Source organism: Phascolarctos cinereus, unplaced genomic scaffold (assembly GCF_003287225.1).
Source record: "Phascolarctos cinereus isolate Bilbo 61053 unplaced genomic scaffold, phaCin_HiC Scaffold_7;HRSCAF=346, whole genome shotgun sequence".
Taxonomy (NCBI): Eukaryota; Metazoa; Chordata; class Mammalia; order Diprotodontia; family Phascolarctidae; genus Phascolarctos; species Phascolarctos cinereus.
The window spans coordinates 86,869,002-86,880,065 of NW_027556180.1; the positions used below are offsets into that span (position 1 = coordinate 86,869,002).

At 37.1% G+C, this 11,064-nt stretch overlaps 1 pseudogene; it reads left to right on the forward strand.

Annotated features, from left to right (window-relative positions):
• The first annotated feature begins 4,087 nt into the window (after positions 1–4,087).
• On the forward strand, positions 4,088–4,630 carry LOC110195586 (large ribosomal subunit protein uL23 pseudogene; annotated as a pseudogene).
• Positions 4,631–11,064: the final 6,434 nt, after the last annotated feature.

Below are 11,064 nucleotides of genomic sequence, written 5' to 3' on the forward strand. Positions count from 1 at the left end.
TAACCCAGAAGAATGTAATCTATAATCTCCAATACAGTGTAGTAGTCATCTACCATTCATCTGCTAGGCCCAGAAATAAGGTCATCTTCTCATGTCACAAGTTTTTTTTTTTCCTAGTTCCTTGCTTCCCCTGAAGATCTTACAGGACTAATGCAGAAGATGTCAGGAGAGCACAGATAACATTTTTTCCATCCGGCCTTCTTTTAGAGTTTTTGGTATCCTGATAATTTACTGAAGCTCTTGATTATTTCAGTTCCCTTCTTTGCTGTCCCCTGAGATTTTTCTAAGTAAACCATCATGTCATTAACAAATAGGGATTATTGTGTTTTCTCTTCGTCTATTTTTATGCTTTTAATTCTTTCTCTTATTGCTATTGCTAGTATTTCTAGAACTACTTATAAACAAACGTTAGAGAAAGGGAGCACTCTTGGTTTACTCCTGTATTTATTGGGAAAGTTTCTAGAGCTCTTCATTGCATAAAAAGGCCCTACGCCTATGCTTTGTGGGGATTTTATCATAAATGAGTGCTGTATTTTGCCAAAGGCTTCTTCCTCTATCTATTGATATACTTATGTAATTTTGGATGTTTTTAAATATAATTAAATGAATTGTTTTCCTAATTTTGAACCACCCTTGCATTTCATCCAACTTAATCGTAATGAATGACTTTTTGGATAAATTGCTATCGTCTTCTTGCCAGAATTTTATTTAAAATGTTAAAATCAATACTGATATTGGTTAACATCTGTAGTGGACAGAGTACTGGATTTGAAGAGGGAAAAACCTGAGTTTATTTCATATGAAACAATGATAAATCATAACTTTTCTGTGATGTATGCCTGTATATTAATTGCATAAAGGGAGAACAGTAATGGAGGAAACCAGGAAATGGCTTGTGGTACAGAGATTTAAAAAAATGTCTTTGACTGTCTGTTCTTTATCTTCAGTCTCCTACTGAGAGGCTGAGATAAATGAGCTAGAATATTATGATTTTGGTTTGATCAATTACTCCTAAATCACAAAAAATAATAAATTTTACATTTTGTCCTTGGGCTGTGAAGTCATGTGTAAATAAGATTCCTGAGGTTTAGAGTGGCAGGCTTTCAGTGAAGCTCTGGGCCTTTTTAGAGGCAAAATAGAGAAGTAAACCAAAACTTAAAAGTCTTCCCCCAGTTAGCCTGGTGGGAGGAATAAAATGTCGTTTGAGAAGAATGAACACGTGTTGCAGTAAACCTCAAAAATTCCAAAGGAGGTGATGGTGGTGGTGGTACTTCCTTTTTCAAACTCTGCCCCATAGCACTATCTGCTGGTTACATATGTAAAGTATTATGCAAACCTTAAAGCTCGAGATAAATATTAGCTATTACTATTATTCCTTCTTTGTTTTATCCTTCCCTGGTTTAGATATTGGTCTTATATATATCTGTAATAAATTTGGCAGGGTGTTTTCTTTCTCAATTTTTGAGAATAATATGTGTAGTGTATTTTTTTTTTGACAGAGGTCTCCTCTAAATCTATCTGAGACAGATGTTTTTTCTTTGGCTGTTCCTTTATAACTAGTTCCATTTACTTTTTCAAAACTGTATTATTTAAGATCTCTAATTGGTATTCTAGGGCAGCTAGGTGGTATAGTGGATAGAATGTCGGCCTGGAGTTAGGTAGACTGATCTTATGTTAAAAATCCAGCCTCAGATACAATCTGTGTGACCCTGGGCAAGTCACTTACTCCAGTTTGCCTCAGTTTCCTCATCTGTAAAATGAACCGGAGAAGGAAAGGGCAAACTTTATCTTTGCCAAGAAAAATCCAAATGGTGTCATAGAGTCAGACACAACTGAAATGACTGGACACAAAATTTAGCATTCTGTTATTTTGTCTGTTCTGTATTTTTATGAATAAAAGTTCTAATGAACGCTCAGTTTTGTGGGCATACTGGACCTTTCAAACAGGATATCAAAAGACTTATTAAATCTAATATGTTTTAAATGAAACTTTACTACCTTTTCTCCCCAAACCCACCCTTCTTCCAAACTTCCTTATTTCCGTTGAAAGTGCCACCATTTTTCCAGTCTCTTGGGTTTTTAACCTTGGTGTAGCTTCATTTCCTCACTCTCCACACATACAATTGGCTGCCAAATCTTGCCATTTCTACTTCTATATCTCTCAAATCTGGCTTATCTCTACTCACACAAATACCCCTTTGCTCAGGGCCTTATTGCCTCCCATCCTGATTACTGCAGCATCCTCTTGGTTATTACTTCTGCCCTAAGTCTCTTCCCTACTTCTGTCCATCTCACACATTGCTGCCAATGTGATTTTCCTTAAGTGAAGATCTGAGCAGGTCACTGCCCTATTTAACCAAATCTCATTCCTCCTTATTGCCTCTTGTATAAAACACAAACTCTTCTGTTTAGTTTTTAAAGCCTTCACAACCTGTCTTGGACCCATCTTTCCAGCTTTACTGTACATGATTTCCCCTCCAACACTTTGTAGTCCAGCCAAATTGTTTAGTCTCTTTAGCTGGAAGGAGATAGCTTCATTTGATTTGGCTTTAAATGATTAAATAGCCTGAACAAAGGACACGAGGTATGAAGGTGAAATTTGTATTTGGGGACAGAGCGAGGGCCTCACATTACTGGATAAAGAGTACCTTGAGGGAAATAACAAAATCAGAATGGTAAGGTGTGTTGAATTGTATCTTACAGTGTCTTCGATACCAGTTAAAGGAGTGTTAACATTTATTTAGTAGCCAAGAAGGAGCCACTGTAGCTTTTGATAGAAGTGAAACAAGATCTAGGCTAATCTAACCAAGAGAGCTTTAACCTGAAAAGAAAGGGGAATGGGGGGGGGGGAACGACAACAGGACACTGCTTATGTTTATTGAGCAAGAGTAAAGTACAGAGTGAATCTTAATTAGGGGCACCAGACATTAATGGGAAAAAAAAGTCCAAGAAAGCAATCAGCAACAAAAAACATGACCCCAGGTGTTTATTAACAATTAAGCTCAGAGAGCCAAGATGGCAGAGTAAGAAGTCACTCTCACCCTCCCTTATTAACCCTCTTGAAAGCCCAAAAATATTGCCCCAGGAAAAACCCAGGAATAGCTAAACCAGCAGAAAGACAGGCTGCAGCAGTCCAGTAGCCCAGGAAGCTTAAGGGATTAATCAGGAAAGGGCCCTCTTGCCCTGGGGGAGGGGAGCAGAACAGTACAGAACAGTTTGATATCCCAGCAAGTTAGCAGAAAGCCCCACCTCAGCATACCAAGGGGAGATCCTGAACCCAAGCTGGTGGAGCAGGCAAGCACCAACACCAGGACCTGCGAGTGCCTCAGTATGGACAGGGGAACCAGTGGAAACAAACTTGGAAAACCACCACATGCCACGGTGTTTTATGGCAGCCAAGTCTCTCAGTGCCTCAGCAAAACCCTGGGAAGTACAACTCCAAGAGGGAAAGCCCCAGGTAGAGAAATATCCTGCAGCAGAAAAACATCCATCTGCAAGGAGCCAAAGAAAGTGAAAGGCCTAGGTGAACAGGCATCCTCCAGGGGCCAGACTACCCAACCCTACCCCTAGAGCTCCAGTGTTGCTGATTCCAGCCCAACGCCAGGTAAGCTGCCAGAACTCTACAGCCTCCAACTGATAGCATCTGAGGCCCCAGCACACTGTGCTAGTGACCAGGCCCTGGGCTCCCAGCACAAGAAGCCTGGGTCAGTGCTCCCTGCTCCCCAGCAGGAGAGCTCAATTTTTTAAAGGCCAAGAAAGAAACAAACACCAGGGGCAAAAACAAACGTACCATAGATTCTTATTATGGGGACAATGAAGATCAAGGCAGAAATTCTGAAGAGGACAACATTGTCAACAAACCCACATCCGAAACCTCAAAAAGGAATATGAACTGGTCTGAAGCCCAAAAAGCCTTCTTGGAAGAGCTCAAGAAGGATTTTAAAAGTCAAATAAGGGAGGCAGAAGAAAAATTGGGGAAAGAAATGAGAGGTATGCAAGATAGAGTCAATAGCATGGAAAAGGAAGGACAAAAATTAACTGCAGAAAACAAGTCCTTAAAAAAATATAATTGGCCTTTTCCCCCAAGATGGTGCCAAAGGCAAAGAAGGAAGTGGTTGTCCCCCCCAAGACAGAAGCTAAGTCCAAGGCCTTGAAGGCCAAGAAGGCAGCATTGAAGGGTATTCATAGCCACAAAAAGAAGATATGAATGTCTCCCACATTCCGACAACCCAAGACACTAAGATCTGATGGCAGCCCGAATACCCTTGGAAAAGTGCTCCTCGGAGGAATGAGCTTGACCACTACGCCATCATTAAGTTTCCCTTGACCACTGAGTCTGCTATGAAGAAGACTGAGGACAACAACATGCTGGTCTTCACTGCTGATGTCAAAGCCAACATGCATCATATCAAGCAGGCAATCAAGAAGCTCTATGATATCAACGTGGCCAAGGTCAATACCCTGACGCCCTGACGGAGAGAAGAAGGCCTATGTCTGACTTGCTCCAGACTATGATGCTTTAGATGTTGCCAACAAAATTGGAATCATCTAAACTGTGTCCGGCTATCCCACTCCACCTACAATAAAAAGTTTTCCAGTAAAAAAAAAAAGATACAATTGGCCAAATGGAAAAAAAGTACACTGAAAAAAACAAGTGCCTAAAAAATACAATTGGCCGGGGGCAGCTAGGTGGCACAGTGGATAGAGTATTGGCCCTGGATTCAGGAGGACCTGAGTTCAAATCTGACCTTAGACACATAACACTTACTAGCTGTGTGACCCTGGGCAAGTCACTTAACCCCATTGCCTGGCCAAAAAAACCAAAACCAAACCAAAACAAAAATACAATTGGCCAACTGGGAAAAAAGTACACTGAAGAAAACAACTCTTTAAAAAGCAGAATTGGACAAATGGAAAAGGAGACACAAAAACTCACTGAGGAGAAGAACTCCTTAAAAAATAAAATGGGGTTGGGGGGCAGCTAGGTGGCGCAGTGGATAGAGCACCAACCCTGGAGTCAGGAGGACTTGAGTTCAAATCCAGCCTCAGACACATAACATTTACTAGCTGTGTGACCCTGGGCAAGTGACTTAACTCCACTGCCTAGCCAAAAATAAAATAAAATAAAATAAATAAAAGAATAAAAAATAAAATGGGCCAAATGGAAAAGGAGGTACAAAATCTAATAGAAGAAAATAATTTGTTAAAAATTAGAATTGGGCAAGTAGAAGCTAATGACTCTATGAGAGAGCGAGAATCAAACAGAAACAAAAGAATGAAAAAAAAGATGAAACGTAAAATACCTCACTGGTAAAACAACTAACCTAGAAAATAGATCCAGGAGAGAGAATTTAAAAATTATTGGTCTATCTGAAAATCACAATGAAAAAAAGAGCCTGGACAGCATCTTTCAGGAAATCATCAAGGAAAACTGCCTGAGGTCCTAGAACCAGAGGGTAAAATAACCATAGAAAGAATCCACCGATCACCTCCTGAAAGAGATCTCAAATTGAAAACGCTAAGGAATGTAGTAGCCAAATTCCAAAATTACCAGGTCAAAGAGAAAATACTGCAAGCAGCCAGAAAGAAACAATTTAAATATCATGGAACCACAGTCAGGATTACACAGGACCTTGCAGCCTCTACATTAAAAGATTGTAGAATATGTATAAGGCAAAGGAGCTTGGATTACAACCAAGGATCAACTACTCAGAGAAAATGAGCATAATCTTTCAGGGGAGGAGATGGCCATTTAATGAAACAGGGGACTTCCAAACCTTCCTGATAAAAAGACCAGAGCTCAACAGAAAATTTGATCTTCAAATACAAGACTCAAAAGAGACATTAAAAAGGTAAACAGGACAGAAAAAAAACACCACCAACATGTTATTAATAAGGGCAAACTGTTTATATCCCTATCAGGGAACATGGCACTTGTAACTCTTGAGAACTGTATTGTTGTTACACCATTTTAAAGAGGTATGCATAGAGGGGGTGGGTATAAGTTGACTTTGATATTATGATAAAAAAATCTAATTGAGTTAAATAGATCTAAATCTGATCTAATTAAGGGATTGTATAGGGAGAAAAGGAAAAGAGGAGGTAGACAAGGGTAAATTATGTTACAGGAAAAGGCACCAAAATCTATTATAGTAGGGGGAAAGAAGGGAGGGAGATGAGCATTGTTTGAACCTTACTCTTAATCAGATTTGGCTCAAGGACAGAATAACAATCAGTTAGGCAGAAAAATCTAACTTGCCCTACAGGCAGTAGGAGGGAAAGAGAAAGGGAGGCAGAGAAAAGGAGGGAGGATAGAAGGAAAAGAAGAAGCAGTAAAGGGAAAGGGAAAGAAAAGGGAGAGGGCTAATGGAAGGGAGGTGGGACAGAGAGACAGTGATCAAAAGCAAAACACTAGTGAGGAAGGAAAGGGAGAAAGGAGAAAGAAAAGCATAAACAGGTAGGAAACAGGACGGAGAGGAAAGACACAGATAGTAATCATAACTGTGAACGTGAATGGGATAAACTCTCCCATAAAACTGAAATGGATAGCAGAATGGATTAAAACCTATAATCCTACAATATGTTGTTCATAAGAAACACATTTGAAACAGAGGGACACACACAGGTTAAAGGTAAAAGGGTGTAGTAGAATATATTATGCTTCAGCTGAAGTAAAAAAAAAACAGGGGTAGCAATCCTGATCTCAGACAAAGCAAAAGCAAAAGTAGATCTTATCAAAAGAGATAAGGAAGAAAACTACATTCAGCTAAAAGGAACCATAGATGATGAAGTAATATCATTACTAAACATATACGCACCAAGTGGTATGGCATCCAAATTCTTAGAAGAGAAGTTCAACAGAAAGAAATAGACAGCAAAACTATACTAGTAGGGGACCTCAACCTCTCCCTCTCTGAACTCGATAAATATAACCACAAAATAAACAAGAAAGAAGTTAAGGAGGTGAAGAGAATTTTAGAAAAGTTAGATATGGTAGACCTCTGGAGAAAACTGAATGGGGATAGAAAGGAATACACTTTTTTCTCGGTGGTACATGGCACATATACAAAAACTGACCACATTCTAGGGCATTAAAAACATCACAATCCAATGCAGAAAGGCAAAAATATTAAATGCATCCTTTTCAGATCTTGATGCAATAAAAAATTATATGTAAAAAAGGGCCCTGGAAAGATAGACTAAAAAATAATTGGAAACTAAATAATCTAATCCTAAAGAATGAATGGGTCAAACAATAAATCATAGAAACAATCAATAACTTCATTCAAGAAAATAAGAATAATGAGACAACATACCAAAATTTATGGGATGCAGCCCAAGCAGTTCCTAGGGGAAGTTTTCTATCTCTAAATGCTTACATGAATAAAATAGACAAAGAGGAGATCAATGAATTGGGCATACAACTAAAAAAACTAGAAAAAGAACAAATTAAAAATCCCCAATTAAATACCAAATTAGAAATACTGAAAACCAAAGCAGAGATTAATAAAATTGAAATTAAGAAAACTATGGAACTAATAAATAAAACGAAGAGCTGGTTTTATGAAAAAACCAATAAAATAAACTTTTAGTTAATTTAATTAAAAAAAAGAAAACCAAATTACCAGTATCAAAAATCAAAAGAGTGAATCTACCGTACCAATGAAGAGGAAATTAAAACAATAATTAGGAACTATCTTGCCCAAATGTATGCCAATAAATTTGACAATCTTAGTGAAATGGATGAATATTTATAAAAATATAAATTCCCAGATCAACAGAAGAGGAAGTAAAATACTTAAATGACCCCATCTCATAAAAAGAAATTGAATAAGCCATTGATGAACTCCCTAGGAAAAATTCTCCAGGGCCAGATGGATTTACAAGCAAATTCTATCAAACATTTAAAGAACAATTAATTCCAATACTAAATAGAATATTTGGGAAAATAGAGGAAGGAGTGTTACCAAATTCTTTTTATGATACTAATATGGTGCTGATACCTAAACCAGGAAGTCATAACAGAGAAAGAAAACTATAGACCAATTTCCCTAATGAATATAGATTCAAAGATTTTAAATAAAATATGAGCAATTAGATTACAGCAACTTATCACAAGAATAATACACTATGACTAGGTAGGATCTATACCAGGAATGCAGGGCTGGTTCAATATTATGAAAACTATCAGCATAATTGATCAGCATAACAAAACTAACAGAAATCACATGATCATCTCAATAGATGCTGAAAAAGCTTTTGACAAAATACAACACCCATTTCTATTAAAAACTCTAGAAAGCATAGGAATAAACGGAGTCTTCCTTAAAATAATAAGCAGCATCTACCTAAAACCTTCAGCAAGGATCATATGTAATGGGGGTAAGCTAGAAGCATTTCTAATAAGATCAGGGGTGAAACAAGGATGTCCATTATCACCACTGTTGTTCAATATGGTACTGGAAACATTAGCTTTAGCAATAAGAGAAGAAAAAGAAATTGAAGGTATTAGAATGGGCAAAGAAGAAACAAAGCTATCGCTCTTTGCAGATGATATACTTACAGAATCCTAGAGAATCAAGTAAAGAACTACTTGAAATAATAAACAACTTTAGCAAAGTTGCAGGCTATGAAATAAACCCACATAAATCATAGGCATTGGTATATATTACCAACAAAGCCCAACAGCAAAAGATAGAAAGAGAAATTCCATTTAAAGTTACTGTAGACACTATAAAATATTTAGGCATCTATCTACTGAAACAAACCCAGGAACTCTATGAACACAATTATAAAACCCTTTCCACACAAATAAAATCAGATCTAAATAACTGAAAAACATCAGTTGCTCATGGGTAGGCTGAGCTAATATAATAAAAATGACAATTCTACCTAAGCTAATTTACTTATTCAGTGCCATACCAATCAAACTACCAAAAATTATTTTATAGAGCTAGAAAAAATGATAACAAGATTCACTTGGAATAACAAAAGGTCCAGAATGTCAAGGGAACTAATGAAAAGAATGGCCTAGCCATTCCAGATCTTAAATTGTATTATAAAGCAACAATCATCAAAACTACTTGGTGCTGGCTAAGAAATTAGCCAGTGGTGGATCAGTAGAATAGGTTAGGTATGCAAAACACAATAGTTAATGACTATAGTAATCTACTATTTGATAAATCTAAAGACCCCAGCTTCTGGGATAAGAACTCATTATCTGACAAAAACTTTTGGGACAAATCGAAAAGAGCATGGCAGAAACTAGGCATAGACCAAAATCTCACACTATATACCAAAATAAAGTCAAAATGGGTTCATGATTTAGATATAAAGGCTGATATTATAAACAAATTGGGAGAGCAAGGAATAGTTTACCTGTCAGATTTATGGAGAACAGAAGAATTCATGACCAAACAGGAGATAGAGAACATTATGAAATGCAAAATGAATAATTTTGATTACATTAAATTGAAAAGATTTTGCACAAACAAACCCAATGCAACCAAGATTAGGAGGGAAGCAGAAAACTGGAAAAGAATTTTTACAACCAGTGTCTCTGATAACGGCCTCATTTCTAAAATACGTAGAGAATTAAGTCAAATTTATAAGAATACAAGTGATTCCCCAATTGATAACTGGTTAAAGGATATGAACAGGCAGTTCTCAGATGAAGAAATTAAAGTTATCTATAGTCACATGAAAAAATGTTCTAAGTCACTATTGACTAGAGAAATGCAAATCAAAACAACTTTGAGGTACCACATTACACCTATCAGATTGGCTAACATGACAAAACAGGAAAATGGTAAATGTTGGAGAAGATGTGGGAAAACTGGAACACTAATGCACTGTTGGGGGAGCTGTGAAATGATCCATTTTGGAGAACAATTTGGAACTATGACTATAGGGCTATAAAAATGTGCATACCCTTTGACCCAGCAATAGCACTTCTATTCCCAAAGATATCATACAAATGGGAAAAGGACCCACATATACAAAAATATTTATAGCAGCTCTTTTTGTGGTGGCAAAGAATTGGAAATTGAGGGGATGCCCATCAATTGGGGAATGGCTGAACAAGTTATGGTATATGAATATAATGGAATACTATTGTGCTATTAGAAATGATTAGCAGGTGGACTTCAGAAAAACCTGGAAAGACTTGCATGAATTGATGCTTAGTGAAGTAAGCAGAACCAGGAGAATGTTGTACACAATAACAGCCACTTTGGGGATGACTAACTTTCATAGACTTGGCCCTTCTCAGCAATGCAAGGATCTAAGACATCTCCAAAAATCTCATGATGGAAAATTCTATCCACATCCAAAGAAAGTACTATGGAGTTTGAAAGCAGATTGAAGCATATATGTTTTGTTTCCTCTTTCTTGTGGTTCCTTCTATTGGTTCTAACTCTTCCTTACAACACCACTAATGTGAAAATACGTTTAATATGAATTTACACCTAGAGCCTATATCAGATTGCATGCCATCTTGGGGAGGGAGGTGGAGAAGGAGTGGGAGAAAAATTTACAACTCAAAAGCTTATGGAAGTGATTGTTGATAAATCAAAATAAATCAATAAAAAAAAATTAAGCTCTAAGTCAATGTAAAAAGCAAGGCTAATTAGTAGTCCTAAAATGAATTTGATGTCATAGGTAACATCAAGATTTGATGTGATAACCAAATTATGGCTCTTGAAGGGTTTACACTATACAAAAGGAGTAAGAAGCAAAAGGGAAGGGACAAAGTGGTATTATACAGGGTGCTACAAAAGTCTTAGTGCTATTTTAAGTTACTGAAGTTTATTAAAAGCTTAAAAGAGAACCAAGCATTCCCACGTATCTGTGTATAATAAGATATATTCATGTAAGGAAATCCAAGAACTAGAGGAAGGAAGGATGTGTAGAACTTCTGCATGAAGATCAGCAGAGGCAGAAACAAGTGATATAACAACAGACCACCTGGACAGGAGGAAATGACTGAGTTCAGGAAACAATCAATCAATTAATTAAGCTTATTGCTTAGATACAGGAAGTTATCATTTGTGGCAATTTAAATGT